Source organism: Emydura macquarii, unplaced genomic scaffold (genome assembly GCF_026122565.2).
Source record: "Emydura macquarii macquarii isolate MOO-44397 ecotype Brisbane River unplaced genomic scaffold, CSIRO-AGI_Emac_v2 contig_1790, whole genome shotgun sequence".
Classification (NCBI taxonomy): Eukaryota; Metazoa; Chordata; order Testudines; family Chelidae; genus Emydura; species Emydura macquarii.
The window spans coordinates 22,142,349-22,153,947 of record NW_027131927.1 but is presented as its reverse complement, the minus strand read 5'-3'; the positions used below and the strand labels follow the sequence as shown (position 1 = coordinate 22,153,947).

Genomic DNA, 11,599 nt, shown 5'->3' with positions numbered 1-11,599 from the left:
CTCCCTTCATGCTAGATCCTCAGCTGGTGTAAAATATGATAGCTCTATCAACTTCAATGGGCTGCAATTATTTACACCAGTTGAGGGTCTGGCCCTTGATGTGCCTGATTGGGTACATGACCCTTTAAAGAGGCTAAGAACCATGACTTAGCACCCTCAGCTGCAACCTACAGTGTGGGCAGGCTGTCCTAGATGTACACCTGGCTGCCGGGGATATAATCTCTCCCTGACACACCCCCTCATGGGAATGCTGCAAACTTCACACAGCCCCTGGTCAGGACTATGGCTATGTAATGATGTCCTAGGTCAGGTATTTGGATGTAAAAACACCAGCCTCTGATGCTTGAGCTGAAAGGCAGTAGCGGACTCATAATCCTCAACATGATCCAGCTACTCTGATCGTGTGGGTCATCATCGTCATCAACAGCAGAGGCGCTCATCCGAAGTATCAGAGTAACTCCAATCCTTATACATTTCAGCACTTGTAACAGCGCACCTAACTGAGGCTGTCAGTGGGGACAGAACTTGGAACCCCTGGTTATAAAAGCTGGCACCCATATTGCTTGAAGTAAGTGACCACATCTATTAGCTTGGAGACAGTTGTAGAGTCTTAAAAACATCGAAGTGATGTAGCCACTAGAGAGGGACAGAGCCACAATGTGCCAGCATGGGTTACAGCTATATGCCATAGTTTTGGCTCTAAATCTAGAGATGGGGCAGAACTGAAATACCTGCTACTACCTGTGTACATGGAAGCAAAGGCAGAAATGAAGGGAAGATCTAACACACACCATTCTAAAACACTAATTCCTTCTGAAATGGTGTTTTTCATTGTACTCTTTATCCGTGTAGTAAACAGGTGAGTGACAATGAAACGCTGACATTTACAAACAAATTATAGGCCCGTAGAAGCAACACTCTCTTCTGCCCCGCAGGGTTAATGCTCCACTCCAACCTAGGGCCCAGAATGGTGCAGGGAGTGTAAATTACATATCCTACACCAGCTTCAGTGAATCTTGGCCTGTTTGCGTTTTAAATGATTGCCCAGGAAAGCAGAGCTTCGGCCAACAAAAGTTGAGCCACTTTTGTGTCCTGCTTTAAAAACTGATGCTGGGGTTAAATTGCTATAAAATTCTAAGCCCCTGTTCTGTCTAGGTGGTTCTCTAGCATGTCTGCTGCCATGACTATTAGCACCTTAAAGGCAGCGGTAATAAAGATTTCCCTCTCCACACTGATGTAAAATGCTTTTCATGCTATTACTGATTTTTGTGTCACGTATCATTAAGAGTTGAGGTGAACGGCTGCATCCTGCAAAGTGCTGAGAATGCTGGACTGATCTAGACAAGCACTTAAGCCCATGCTGAACTCTAAGCCCACCCTATTTATTCAGTATAAAAAGAGGGAGAGCTGAGATGTTGCAACATTCAGGTTTCATTCCTTCCTCCATATAGACTGTTGTCTCTCATCAAGCACTTCCTGAAAGCAGATTGAAGTTATTAGAATCATAGTAATGTAGGGCTGAAAGGGAGCTGGGGAGATCATCTAGATCAGACACCTGCACTGAGGCAGGTCCCTAGTAAACCTAGACAATCCCTGATGGGTGTTTGGAGGCTTTTAAGAACAGGTTAGATAATGGGGATACCACAACTTCCTTGGAAGCCTATTCCAGAGCTTAACTATCCTTATAGTTAGACAGCTTTTCCTAATATCTAAATCAGTGGCTTTCAACCTTTCCAGACTACTGTACACCTTTCAGAAGTCTGACTTGTCTTGCATACCCCCAAGTTTCACCTCACTTAAAAACTACTTGCTTACAAAGTCAGACATAAAAATACAAAAGTGACACAGCACATTATTACTGAAAAATTGCTTACTTTCTCATTTTTACAATATAATTATGAAATAAATCAATTGGAATATAAATATTGTACTTAATTTCAGTGTATAGAACCGTATAAACAAGTCGTTGTCTGTATAAAATTTTAGTTTGTACTATCTTTGCTAGTGCTTTTTATGTAGCCTATTGTAAAACTAGGCAAATATCTAGATGAGCGGATGTATCCCCTGGAAGACCTCTGTGTACTCCCACAGATACATGCACCTCTGGTTGAGAATCAACAATCTAACCTAAGTTTCCCTTACTGCAGATTAAGCCCATTACTTCTTGTCCTATCTTTTAGGAGGACAAAATTAGTATTTAAAAAAAAAAAATCCCAGAAACCTGGCACCTCTAGATCAATAGTTTTTGTGATATTAAGTAATGAACATTGCAAAGAGGAAAAAGGCATGGGTTATGCAGGAATGGAAATGCTTTTATGTATTACATAATATATGATACCACTCAATTGTATCTGATTAGAAAATACATCACTCTTTTTAAACTCAGATTTATTTCAGTCCCAAGTAAACCAAGCATGGTCACTGGACACTATCAACATCAGACATGCTGAAATGCCAGCCTGAAATTACAGAAAACTTTGTGTCTGAAAGCAACAAACCATACCTGCTTTCAAACGGACACAGAGACTTTATTGTTGTCTCTTATCTTGTATCTATGTTGTAGCAGATTGAGAATATAGCAATGGATCGAAGCTAATTTTTTTAAATTTCTTTAAAATTTATATCTGGCATTATTAAAAATTTGCCTATATGACACTAGCCTTTTGGAAAAGTCCCTCTGAAAAATAGAAATTACTCAAAAATACAGAATTTAATCTCCTTTCTCAATGTTTTTGTGACATGTTGTCCAGGGTGCCAATTGCAATGTTTCGCTTTGTTTAAATATCAAAACACAAGACTATATTTGAAGCATATACAAACATGTATCTTTTCTGTTTAATGCATACAGATGAAGGGGCTAAAACCAAGAGGATTTTTATGTTCCTGTTTCTCCCAAGAGGCATGTGATACCAGTGCAAACACGGTGTCTCTGAGTAAATGCAGACCAAGTGTCAACCTGCTGATTCTGACCATGTGTGTTAGATAAACCTCCATATTAAGAGACATTCTTTGCAGCCTATTGAGTTAATTTTTGTGTGTGCGTGCTTGCTTGCATGCATGTGTTGGTGTTTTCTGGTGGTATACTTATAACTCATGCAGTAAAAAACATTTGAACTATTTCTGTGGAACTGAGGTCCAAATTTATTAAATTATAAATAGTAACTAAATTATTTTTCCCTAACAGTGCCTTTTCTTTTAAGTAATTGTTTTGCATTAAAAATACTTACATTTCTCCATATAAAAGGTAACACTTTGGTGGTCTAAAAATTGTCCCAGGGGAGAATTTTAGAAGGATTTTAATGGTTTCTTGATATCAGAATAAAAATTAGTTGAATATTAAATACCACTTGCTGGGAACTGGAAAGAATCCAATGCATTACAACAGCTCATTGAACAAGCAATCTCTGCTCATGACACCATTAGAGAAGTTTAAGTAAAACTGTATCTGTATTTGACTGTCCCAGTTGAATATGTGGAGGATCTGTTCTATTAAAAGGTGAAGAAAAGCCATGTTAGGTCCTGAAAGCTACTGTACTGATTCTAATTGCTAGGTTATTGGTGAATTCTCTCCCCTAAATGTCCTTGGCTAACCTTTTTTGCTGAGCCAGCAAATCACATCCAGCAGAAAGCACCATCCACTTGCTCAAATGCTATGATTGTTTGACTTAATTAATTGTTTTAATATTTTAATGAGTTGAGTTATGAGTTAGGGCTGTACAATGACAGCAAATGTTTGCATGTTACAGTGTTATTAATGTGAGCATTCATTGGCTGCTGATGGAAAACATTGTTACAATGCATGTGAAAAAAGAAAAAAGAGGGGAGAGAATGAGCTAGTGAAACTTCATTTATTTCAGTAGAACTACCAGTGATTTACACCCACATGAGATCAGAATTGGGCGCAATGCATTTGATTTAAAAATTGTTTAACCCTACTTTGTCTCCTTTTATACCAATCACCAAATTTACTTGGTGTAAGATTGCATGGCTCTACTGAAGTCAATGTAGCTGCTTCTGCTTATGCCATTGGTGTTATAAAAGAGGAAAATGTGGAGCAGGAATGTCTTGTCCCTTTGAACATATAATATCCAGCTTTAGCTATATTTGTTTAGACAGAAAAATCTGTCCATTTTTAGTTTAATGTGATCCTAAACTGTATTTACACTATTTATGTTTGAAAACATGCAAGCCTCAGGACCAATGGTATGTATGGTATAAGATCACAGACATACTTTGCAAATCTTGTGCAGAGATTTGGCTAGGGTCATTAGCTTGTACAGGAGGGTAGATTTAAACTGAGGGGTGAGAAGGAATAAGAAACTATAACTGAAGGTCCCAGTCCTGCACTCTTCACTTGGGCAAAATTCCTATTGATTTTTTTCAAGAGATGCGGGATCACAACTGGGTTTTGAGAGAGACGGATATATTTAAGATAAATAAGCACCCTCAAAAGTTTAGGTTCTTCAGTAAAGCTCTATGGTCTTGAAATCTCCTAAGGACAAACTTTTTTGGGGAGCTTTCTGGTATGAGTGCTGTTATTCTAGAGCTGTGGGGGACTCAGAACATTTTGCTTGCAAGGGCTCATAAAACCATTTGTTTTTGTTTCAGTTCCCAAGGGGTTAACACAGTGAGTTTCACTTTGAGGTTTGAGTTAAACTTATAGCTATAATGCAGAAAAGGCAGAAGTGTTCAGTAACTATTACTGAATTTTTCCTCCAAATAAAAAACAGATGACCGTAAATAAGGAGGATGTTAAACAGCAGTTACTAAAGCTAGACCTTTTTAAATTGGCAGGTCCAGATAACTTGCATCCAGAAGTTTTAGGAGGAGGAGTTCTCTGGACCAATTGCTAGAAGCTGAAGTTAGACAAATTCAGACTATAAATAAGGTGCAAATTTTTAACAGTGTGAGGGTAGTTAATCATCTGAACAACTTACTGTAGTGAATTCTCCATACCTGGACATTTTAAAATCAGGATTGGAATTTTTTCTAAAAGATGTGTTTTAATTCCAACAGGCATTGATTCAGGGAAGTCCGATGACCTGTTTTGTGCAGGAGGTCAGACTAGATGTCACAGAGGTCCCTTAAAATCTATTAATCTATTTTTGCTTTGGGTGTGAGTAAGCCCCACAAACCAAAGTAGAACTCAGGTGAAACTGCTTACGTTTGCCTGACTCAGTGAGAAGCTAAAAACTGGACTAGATGTTTTTTCCCCCATGGTTCTGAAAAGTAGTAGTTCAAACTATTTTGCAAATATTCATTCATTGAAAATGAGTTTAGGAATGATCCATCAACCCCCCACCTCAAAGGTCTATTTATAATGAATAGCAATAGTCTCTCTAATTATTAGTTATCAAATGGATAATGTGTAGACAATTGGTTTTTTAATCTTAATTAGTGCAAATGCTATTTATTTAAAAGTTAAGATAAAGAAATCTTTCAGTAAAATGACCAATTTTCTATAATCTATACTGTAAATCTGTGTGAATTGTGCCGTCCTTCAAATATATGCTTGTTTTCTATAAATATAGAAACTTGGTATAATTTATTACTGTGGTAAGTAAGAACTCCTTTTATTCATAAATTTCAAGGCCAAAAGGGAGCATTGTGATGACCTACTCTGACTTCCTGCATTAAAATTAGAATAGAATGAAACAGAATTTCACCCAGGAATGACTGACTGAAGCCCATATCTTATCATTCAGCTGGAACATATCTTTTAGAAAAATATCCAGTTTTGATGTACAGACTTCAAGTGAACATCTCTTGGTATGTTGTTCCATTCCTTGGTATGTTAATTATCCTTATTGTTTAAAAAATATTGTTTAAAAAATGAAAAATATCGTTTAAAAATAGCTAAATGTTGCTATCCCTTTGAATCTAGCATAATGTTTTTTTGTTTGGTATAGGTTGCTGTACTTGGTGCTGATAGCACTGTGTTGGGAGAACACTGAAAGGTTTGAACTATTCTTTTAAGTCTGCAAGACAAAGCAGATGCTGAAAGCTGTGTGTATTAAAGTAATAATAAATTAGTGAATGTGATTGTTTCCACAAACCAGTTGGATTTAGCTGTCATTATCCCATGATGGATGAACTGATGCTACAGAACAGCCTCTGTAGTAAACCCTATGACAGCTTTATTGAACTATTTTCATTTGGTTGTTTTAAAGAACGTCTTATTTACACTTAAAGAATCTTTAAGCTTGGCACTAGAATATCTAGCTGCCTAATGTGAATAATTAACTCAACCTGAGCCTTGCTGCTTACATACAATGTCAGCTTAGGCAGGCTGTAGGAAATAGTTATTAAATGTGACAAGAATATGAAAATTCTTGAGAGAGGTCACCCAAGAGAATAGCAGCACACCCTGGCCAAGGACTCTGAGCTGAAACACGAGGTGTCCTTGAATGAGGAAAGCTTAAGACAATAGTAGCTGATGGCCTACCTGCTCCCCCACAGTTGAACTGGTTGTGATTTATATTTACTGTAGAACTAAATATTCCTTCTCTGTTTCATCCTGGCCCATGCAGGGTGCTTGCGTAGTCTGGCTTGTTTAATATTTATGCAATTTGTATTCCACTGACTGCTTCCCTTTGCCATCGTAGGGGACATGGTGAGAGGAGAGCTCAGCTTCACTCTGATGACTCAGAGTAGGCATCTGGTCCCTGAGGAACATGAGAAATTATTAGTTTAAGAAGATGGGGATCAATGCAAGAGTTCTGAAGTGGGTATGGAACTGGCTAGAGGGGAGAAGGCAAGAGATTCTACTGAAAGGTGAATTATCAGACTGGAGGAAGGTGACTAGGTGAAGTTCCTCAAGGATTGGTCTTGTGATCAACCTTAGTTAATATTTTTAATGAACTTAGCACACTCCTACTTTTCGTGCCAATGAAATGTGCTGATTAAAAGGTAGGGAACATACTCAGTGCAAAGGAGGATTGGAATATTATGCAGGACGACATGGATGACCTTGGAGTGATAGAAATGGGATGAAATTCAATAGTATAAAGTAAAAGGTCATGCACTTAGCGTCTAATAATAAGAATTTCAAGAGAAATTCATGCTGTTGTGTTAGGCACTGGTAAGACCACTTTTGGAATACTGTGCATATATTTTTGGTCACCCTTGTTCAAAATGAAACAGTGTGGAGAAGAGCTATTAGGATGATCAGGGGATTGGAGGGCCTAACTTATGAGAGAAGACTGGAAGGGCTTGGCTTGTTTAGTCTAGCAAGAGTAAGGCTGAGAGGGGAATATATTATGCTCTATAAATACATTTGAGGGTAAATAACAGGGAGAGTGAAAAGCTATTTAAGCTAAAGGACAGTGTTAGCACGAGGACAAATGGGTATAGCCTGGTCATGAACAAATTCAGACTGGAACTTAGAAGGTTTCTAACCATCAGAGGGGTGAGCTTCTGGAACAGCTTCCCAATAAGAGTTGTGCGGGCAAACAACTCATAAATTTGTCTAGCTCTCTCAAAAACTAATTGAATGCGATTATCTGACAGGGTTGCTTGTGATGGTAGGAGGCTCACTTCTGGTTTGTCTTTGTTCCTAAAAGCTTATGCTTTACTGTTTCAGTTGGCCACATGCAAGGGTCAGGAAGGGATTTATCCCTCTTCTAATGTATTTTGTTTTCGTTTTATCTCTTTCCCCTGAAGCATTAGGGATGCCCGTGACTGGAGATGGGACATTGTGGGGTTGGGCCAGGGCTCTGAGGTGGCACCGAGCCTTCTTTCTTTCAGGTACTTGGCTGGCTGTTTCTTGCTCATCAAATGTGGGGTTAGAAAGGAATTTTTCCCCAAGTCATATTGGCAGAGATCTTGTGGTGGGCGCAGGTCACTTGTCAGGATTATCTGGTATATCTCTTAACTATTTCCCTGCCACTGCAGGGGCCTTGGACATTAGTGCATCTCTGGCCCTCCTATTCTCTGCCTGTGGCATATAATAGTCAAGTCTCCTGTGGGCTGTAATATTTTGGTCTAATGTCAGTAGTTGTGTTTACCATGCGGGTGCTGGGTGGTGTTAGTGGCCTGTGATATACAGTAAGTCAGACTAGATGATCTAGTAGTCCCTTCTGGCCTTACACTCTATGATTGGCCTAAGTTAGAGCAGCTCCTACGCTGTTCTCTCACACCAGGGTTAGCAAAGACCAGCCTGCTGAGTCCTCCACATGCACTGTACCAAGTGACTTCAGCTCAGGCGAGAACCTCGTCCACTCTTTTCTTTTCAAGATTTTATTCTTTCCATTCATGATATGAGCAAAATTAAATTCTGTAGAACACTGAGGGAGGCAGTCACTCCAGATGTTAGTAATGTAAATCATTGCCTCCTTTGGGCACAGCTGCCTCATGGACACACAAGATTGCAAAGACACAAGGAGTCCACACTTGTGCCCCTACACTGCAGCAAGAGATACTTACAGTCTCTGCATCTCTGCACCCAGGGATGGCTGCTTCTAATCATGTTTTGGGGTATAAGACGTAATAAGGAAGGGCCCTGGCCAATTAGTCCTTTTGAATCAGTCTGCCACAGTTACTCACATAGACTAGTACTTTTCTCCACCAGTAATTGCCTTACTTCTTAGTCATTTCTCTTGGCTTTCATTTCTATTAATTTCAGTAGGACTTTTCCATAAATACAGACAATTTCAGAATTTTGTTTAGATCCTGTATCATATTAACTGTAACACATAAATGGGTTTTAGGCTATTGGAATTTTGTCCATGTCTGTAATAGATTTATTTTTAAAGGGGGTGGGGGAGGGAAGGGAAATGGGGATGGGAAAAGAAAAGGGAAGTAGAATTACCTAAAAATCCATTCACCCCATTTCAAGGGCATTCCTTCTCCTACCCCGTTGCCACACACCTCTGGCATATGCAGCTGTCAGAGATCTGTATGACTTGTCTTGTAATTATATGTAAATGTGACTAGAGAAAATTTGCCCATAATAGAGTTCTGCAGTCATTCATGCATGAACACTGCGTATTTGTGCAAATAAGTTTCTCCTGAGACTTTCATGAAAACAGAACTGTTGGATGACAGTTCACAGCAAAGCATACCAGAAAGCACCTGGCCATAGTTGGATAGGATTGCTAATCAGATTTAGCAAACTTGTTTGTAAATAGGTTCTCTGCTATTTACTCAGGACAGCTCTAGTCCAAATGTAGGATATAAGACATCCCAGCAAGGTTCTTATGTTTGAAAAATGTTTATAAAATATGACCATCAAAGGGGAAAAAGTGGAATTATCTTTTTGTTCTTTATAAGAATGAAGAATCCCTTAAATTTTTACATTAGAACTTTCAATCCTGTTTAACATGGCAAACTCTCGGACAGAAGTATCTGACACCCAGCTTGCAGGTCAGAACTGACTTGCGCGATGTATTACTCCCAAAGAATAAGCTGAGCAGTTGAGGAAAGGATTTTTAATAAGGCTACTGGAATATCTCTATTTTAAAATACCTGTTCAGGTTTAATGACCTATTTTGGGAAAAGAGACTTTTTGTTTAAAGATTCAAAGCCCTCACCTCTCTGCTTAAAGGGTGAAAAACATCATCTGGGACCATCAAAACTAAGGGAAACCAAAGTTGATGATCCTGATATTTCTCAGGCAACAAGCAGGAAAAACAACAACAAAAAATAATTCAGGCCTTTTGTTGACACATCATAAAGACATGGGGCCACAAATCCAATTAAAAAAAAACCCTTTGCAGGTTATTTAGCTGGGGTCATTTTCAACTAGAACTCCTAGAATTCTTATGTCATGTAACTTACCTGCCTGCACACTCTAAACTAGTCAAAATCCCCAGCCTGAGTGGGCACTATTTCTTTCCAAATAACTGATTATGTGACTCTTTACATTTTGGTAACACTATAATAACTGAGATTCAAGCTGCACAGTGGTATTCATTTGGCACTAAAAAGGAAACACTAATAGCAGATCAAAATACATTCAATTACAAGAACATTTTTCCTGTAGTAGTAGTGGTAGTAATATAAAAAGAAACAAACAAAATTTTATTGTTATATAATTGAAATAGTCTTGTTACAAAAGGCATTCAGAATGGTTTCAAATAGATATCAATATCTATTGGTACCTGCCTTAGGCCATGTCTACACTACACAATTAAGTCAACCTAGCTTACATTAGCATAAAGCCACCGTAGTAATTACATTGCTTGTGCACATCTACACTTTGCTCCTTGTGTCAATGGTGCATGTCCTCACCAGGAACACTTGTGTAAATTGTACGGTCAATGTGGGCATTGTGGGACCACTCCTAAAAGCCAGTAACAGTTGATGTAAACAACGCAGTGTCTACACTGACATTGCAGTGACCTAACTACATCAACCTTGAATCTATGCCACTCATGAAGGTGGAGTTATTAAGTTGGCATAGCGGGACAGTTATATTGGCGGGAGCGCAGTTTACGTGTAGACACTTCCATAGTTGACGTAAATTGCCTTACATCAGCCTAACTCTGTAGTGTAGACCAGACCTTACAGTGATACTTAACTTTCTCTTGAATAAACTAATTAGACTGAGCTTCTTAAGAGGTGACTTGATCACACCCTAAAGTATCTAAATGGAGAGAAGATTTCAGATAGTGGAGGGCTCTTTAATCTAGAAGAGAAAGCTAGAACAAGATCTAAAGACTGGGAAATGAAAATTCAGACTATAAATAAGGCACAATTGTTTTTTCACAGTAAGGATAATTTATGCTTGGAACAACTTATGTAGGGATGTGGTGTGTTGTCTGAAGTTTTTTTTTTTTCCCCCCCCCCCCAAGATTTGATGTATTTCTAAAATACATTCTAAAATTCTAAAAAATGTTTGAACTCAACCACAAGATATGAGTTTGATGCAGGAATTACTAGGGGGTTTGTATTATGCAGGTCAGATTAGATCATAATAATGGTCCCTTTGGACCTTAAAATCTATTAATCTTATCCTGCCTCCACAAAAGTCAGTGGCCTAACTTACAGAAGTATCAGGCATGTAGTTAGAAATTAAAAAGCAGATTCTGTACAGTTTAGAAGATTGTGCTCTAACCAAACTGAAACTAAAAAAGGAAAAACAATAGACTAGAGGGAAAATCACCCACTTGGGCTGTTGGAAAAATTGAATAACCCAGGAGTCATTTGATTAATTTGTGATTGGTGGGATCTACTAACTGCTTTTCTGGAAAAGGTGAGGTAAATAGCAATCTTCAAGACCGAATGAAAACTACAGTAGTCCCTGAATTAGTAGACCATTATTAAGCAATTTTGCAGTTAAGATCATAATGCCTGTGGCCATCACAAAAGCATGTCAGACAAGCAGGCACCAATATGATTAGCATCCAAGCAGATGGCACATGCCAAGTGGAAACCAGGTGGAAGAGAGGACAACATAGGAGAACAGTCATTTTAATACAGCTGATAGACTCTTAAAAAAAAAAAACAACAACAACCCATCACATCTCTTGGAGGAATGTAAAAGATCACAACAGTACCTAAAAGAACTATAGAGATTCACAGGAAGTGTGACACTTGCTTTGCAGAAGGAAAACTGGGAATGTGAACAGTAGAGATTCAGGCTCATTGCTTCCAGCAG

The 11,599-nt window shown here is 38.6% G+C and overlaps 1 long non-coding RNA gene across 1 annotated transcript in view; it reads left to right on the top strand.

The window, feature by feature from the left end:
• The first annotated feature begins 7,708 nt into the window (after positions 1-7,708).
• The window catches only part of LOC137159000 (uncharacterized), a 117,557-nt gene continuing 113,666 nt past the window's right edge, over positions 7,709-11,599 (top strand). The window contains exon 1 of the long non-coding RNA XR_010921517.1: positions 7,709-7,746. This is a non-coding gene — a long non-coding RNA (uncharacterized lncRNA). The remainder of the gene's footprint in view (positions 7,747-11,599) is intronic.